The sequence below is a fragment of the Pholcus phalangioides genome, unplaced genomic scaffold (assembly GCF_987345545.1).
Source record: "Pholcus phalangioides strain wild (caught in Gottingen) unplaced genomic scaffold, Ppha-v1.0 ptg000011l_1, whole genome shotgun sequence".
Taxonomy (NCBI): Eukaryota; Metazoa; Arthropoda; class Arachnida; order Araneae; family Pholcidae; genus Pholcus; species Pholcus phalangioides.
In genome coordinates this window covers 10,723,613-10,729,227 of record NW_028301604.1, presented here as the reverse complement: position 1 = coordinate 10,729,227, position 5,615 = coordinate 10,723,613, and positions in this window count along the sequence as shown.

Genomic DNA, 5,615 nt, shown 5'->3' with positions numbered 1-5,615 from the left:
TCTCCCACTTCAACACGCTAACTTCTTCTTCTTTCTTGCCCACGAGTCTGTTCCACACTTCTTTCGAAATCCCAGTCTGCGGTCTCCGGCTCTTGTGTGTCACTGGGCGCCAGTGCCGTCTTAAGGCATGGGCCCACCCGGGCGCGGCCCGGGGGGACTCACAAAAATGGGATCTGGTTGAGATTTTCAAAAATTTGCCTGGTAGGGCCTCAGAAAAATCATTTGGCCCGGGGGCCCAAGATGTTCTTAAGACGGCCCTGCTGGGAGCACGTGCAATTTTTCTCCCTAAATCATTGGGTTCAGCTTTACATTTTAGTCAAATGGTTTGTGCGTTGCATCGAATTGATGGCTGTCTTCATGGGGAAACGACGCGAGTGATTCGATACTTGCGAGCACGGGGCAAAGGGAGCCACCACTATAAATCTCTGCTAACTTTTTCGGCACAACTCTGCCTCTTTTGAGGGAGGTAACGGAAGGAAGGTGCTTTGTCCGGGGTTGTGAGCGGTTCTATCTATCTATATATATACAGCCTGCATAGCAAACAAGGTGTACGGTATTTTAACGGTGAACCGTTGATCCTAGGGATATACTTCCAATTAGAAATAGTTTTCAAATAACGTGTAGTACTCAGATATTCCATTTATGTATAGTAAGTAAGCATAGTAAGTATAGTAAGCATATATATAAGCATGTATAGTTATCAAAATAAAAAAATAACTTTTCATACAGTCCCTGTACGCCGCAAAACCCAATTAGAAAGTTGTTTCCCTGTCTCTCCTGCTGCCAACAAAAAGAATTTTATGTTTTTAAGAGCAATATTCACGGACATATTCGAATTCAAAGAACGGAGGAAAGTTGGAAAGAACAGCGTTAAATGCGGAAAAACAATTGACGGGTTGGACATTAGTCGGGTCAATATTTAACGAAATTGGCCAATTCGCGAAGTGGCTGCCCTGTCACGAATTGGATAATTTCGGGCTTTGGCAGTAACATATATATTTCTGAAAGTGGGAAAAAAAATTTCCCCAGAATAAAAAGAAAAATTATTTTGGAAACCTGAAAAGAGGGGAGGACAAAAGGGCAAATTTTCCAAAACGTAAGAGGACGTTGAAGTACCATTCAAAAAGGAGGACGTCTGAAAACTCTATTCAAATATAGCTCTTAGATTTTGTTTTTCAGTTAATTTCAAGAGATATTAAGTAGCAATTTGAAATCAAATCGAATAAATCAAATGATTTGAACCTAACCTAATTCAAAAAGTTTAATGCCGGACAAAAGGGCCCTCTGTGTAAATGATTTGAAATGCGAATAATATATTATGTTTTTATATATTGTGATTTCATGGGGTTTTTGTGCTTTTTAAAGGAAATAGATGGCAGCACTGACACAATCTTTTTTTTTTTTTTAATTTTGCGTCTATTTATACTTAGCGTTACCAACCGCCCTCCTTTAGGAAGACATTTCCCCCTTTTTGTCACTTCAAACGACCTCCTACATTTCGGAAAATTCGCCGTTTTGTCCTCTTTCTCAGGTTTCCGGAATTATGTTTAATTTTTTCTGGCCAATTTTTTTTTCTCCACTTTGATAAAACATATATTTGTTCATATGTACGAGCGGTTTTTTTGTGTGTGTTTTTTTCCCACAATACATTCACCAATAGCCGTCGAAGTTCTCGGAATTTTTTCCGTGTCTGCTTTTTTTAGCGGTTCTGTTTTAAGAGCTGGGAAAAATTGTTGTGGTTGGTTTTATTGGTCACAATAGTGGCGTCATCTATTGAGGAAATTAGGATAAGTGACGTCACCAAGAGTGCGTAGGCAAACGTCCTCCTTTCTCAGTGTTCGGATCTGGTGGCCCTATGTATACCAGTGATCAAGGGCGTAGCGAGGAGGGTGGGGGGACTTGGGGGTCTGGTCCCCCCCCGAAATGTGGGAAAATGACCAAAAAATGAAAAAGATGGCCAAATCTATTGTTCATTGTTTGACCCCCCCCCCCCCGAACGAAATTTCTGGCTACGCCCCTGCCAGTGATGATAAGGATAACTCGTCGGAAATTTCCCATTTATCAGGGAAAAATTAGCCAATATCGATCCGTCAAAGCAATTTCGTAGCGTATGTGGGAAATTTGGAGATTTCACCAAACAAGGGAAAAAATTATTTATTTTTTTTATAAATTTAGTTTAATGGTTTTTTTTTGGGGGGTTAAATACTTGACTGCGTATTTTGTTGATAGATGGCAGCACATTCGTGTTGAATGTGTTTGCGTGAGGGTAGGGAATTAGCTCAAAACAAGGGTTGCTAACTGTCCTCCTTTTTAATGTTATTTCAAGCGTCCTCCTAAGTTTCGGAAAGTTCACCCTTTTGTACTCCTTTTCAAGTTTCCGGAATTATTTTTCTTTTTTCTGTTTAAATTTTTTTCTTCATTGATATGAGTGTTTTTGTGTTTTTTCCCCGCACGCATTCACCAGTAGCCGTCGAAATTTCCAGAACCTTTCTGTTTCTGGTTTTTTTTGGTGGTTCTGTTTTAGAGTTGGGAAAAATGATTGTTGTGGCTGGTTTTATATATTGATCAGAATGGTGGCGTCATCTATTGGGGAAATTAGAGAAGTGACATCACAAAGGGTGCGTGTGCAGGCGTCCTCCTTTCTCAGTTTCAGAACCTGGTAACCCTATCAAAACAAACGGGAAAACTTTGCTGGCCGAGGGTACTATCGCCATGGCCGTCACAAGGGTGGGGCTGATTGGGCTCCAGCCCATTGGTCCAAGGCGATCTCTTATCATTTTTTATGCAATAAATTAAATACACACAAATTCAAACACAAAAACAACGCCACAACAGGCAAAATTCCCAACGAGGTGGCTGAACTACATTGGGGCCGGTTGGTGGATGCAGAAGAAAATATTAACGCCCCTCCTAAATTATAAAAAGTGTAAAATTGGTGGTTTCCGTGGTCCTTCAGAAGTGAGGGCCCAGGGCTCATTCGCCGTTAAATCCGCCGCTGCTGCTGCAGGCTGAGGGGGCATGACCATCACTGGTGTATCCTGTATTTACCGTAAAAACTACGACCTACTATCTCTCTCTCTCTGGATGTTGGATGTTTTGCTAAACTAGCTTTTTCTCAATTTCGATGTGAATGTGATGGCCCCCACATCCTACAGCAGGACCCCTATGCCAGTGGTGCACAAACTTTTTGAAGCGTGACCCCCTTTTGGCCAAAAAATTTATCGGGGCCCCTACATAGACTGACCATGTGCCCCGGCTTTCCGGGACATTCCGATTTTTTTTTTTGCCAGTAAATGTGCTGTCCCGAAAGAATTTTTCGGAACGCTTGTTTCGCTTTTGATTATGCGATATTGACTTCCAAAGATACTCTCAGTTTTTTTTTAAATACCATATAAATATGTACTTTGTTTTTTGATGTACTTAAATGTCCCTTATGCGAGATGGAAGTGTAGCAAAGTGTATGGTCCTTGATTTTCGCATAAAGGGTGATTAAGAACGAATCATCCGATTTCAAAATGATTCTACACTTGAAATTAGCCATTAACAAAAATTGTTCATAAAACGTAGACCCCCACCCCGTATATTCACATATCAGTTACCATTCTATTCTGTGTTTTTAATTTTCAAGAAATATGCAAATTTTGAGAAAACGGATGATTCTTCCCAAGTAACCTTCTACAAGTATTAACGTGATATCATCCGCTGCATGACAGAAGCACGAATGTACAAATTTTCCTTTTTTTTTTATCAGCTGTTTGGATACCTTGTTTTGCTATCTAAGTCGTGCCTGAAACGCGAATGTGTATCCCTATTGAAACACGCGGTGCAAAACATTTTAGGAAAATAACTTCGATAGAATAGTATGGATAGAGTAAACATTCAAATGTAATTTCCCACGTTATTTTTTTGCAAAGACATTGCACATTTGTGATTCTGGAATGACGGAGCCGATATATTGATTATTTTACAAGTAGAAGAATTTCATAAAATTATATTGTATGATATACATGGTAATTAGTTCAGCTGAATAAAGGAATTCTTTAGTGTTTTGACGCATTTTTAAATAAAAATTAATTTCTTATTTGGAAGTTTTTATTTTGTAGGAATCTCTCGCGATTTCCCCCCCCCCCAGTTCATTGACGGAGCTTCGGTTTGCGCACCACTGCCCTAGGCTGCAATCAGGGGCGGCTTAAGCGAGGTTGCAAGGAGTGGTGAGGTGCAACGGGGCTGCAGCTTAAAATTTAGTTTGACACCGAAATCTCTAAAAATAACCAATAGAAAAATGTTAATGGCATCACGCTTTTGAGCCATACTTTGACGACGAAAATATTTAGAAAACTTGAGAGAATGGATAGATGTGCGATCGTAAAATCAGAAACAAGAATGCACTCTTTCACAAGAGGCAAATGTGCATTTTGGTTCCCCCCCTCGTAGTAATTTTTCTGGAACGGTCAAATAAATGCAAACGAAAAATTCGACTTCTTACTTGTCTAGCTCTAGAGTACCAAAAAGGAATTTTATATATAAATGTTGCAATAAAAGTCACCTCGTTATACTGGATAAATGTAAGTAATAATGGCTCATCAGTAAGGGCTGTGGATTAAGTTATTTGGCGTAATTAGAATGGTTATATAATGATCCCGGACCTTGGCCCCACAAGGATGGGGCTGATAGGGTTCGGGACGATTCTCATCATTTTTTGTGTGCTTTCTTTTTTCCCTTCTTTCAAACCGAGCACAACTCAGGTCTATCGCCATGGGCAATTTACTAGCTAGTGAGTTGTACCGGAAGTAGAAGTGTGCGTACCTAATGTTGTGTCTGATATTTCAGCAGTGAAGTGTAATGATTGAATATTTGTACCGTTTGTTGGCCGGCTGCTATCTGTGGCGAGAATTTATGAAACAGAGATCGGCTCGCATTCGCGCCTCGAAGTTGAGAACGACAGAAAACCAACTTCAGAAGACCACCACTGCGGTGACGGGAGGGTTCGCAACCGGGTTTTTTCGTGCTATAAATTCCCTATAAAGGGGCCCGTGAAAGTCTAGTCGGGGCTCTGCTAAAGATCCCAACCTAGCGGTTCGGCTCCAGGATGTAACAGCCATGTCATTGAGCAAAATGCGATAGTTTCTTTAAAAGCAGGACGTATGGTTACGAACATTTTATCCGATGAATGTGCGGTGCTTAAGTTGTGAAACAATCAGGTTTATACCAGTATCACCTGGGCCAAAGTAACACCAGCTATAATAAGCTATATAGCTATAGTCAACTCTTTAAATGTTGATTATATGTTTTCCTATTAAATAAAGAACCATTACAATATTTTTATTCTTGTGAAAGCAAGAGCAGCAATCAATTTGAAAATAATAATATTGTTTAAAAAAGAATAATTTTCATTTCAGAGATTTGAAAAATTCCATTTATAAAAATGTTTTATCCTTTTCAAAATTCTCGAAAACGCTCTCACATTTTTTTAATGATAATGATAAAAAAAATCATTATAAAAAAAATCGATATAAAATTTCTCTACTCATTCGACGCTTTCCAACGAACAATTCAATTTGATAAAACACTAAAAAATTTAATTTTACATATAATCACCATAAAAAGATTCAACT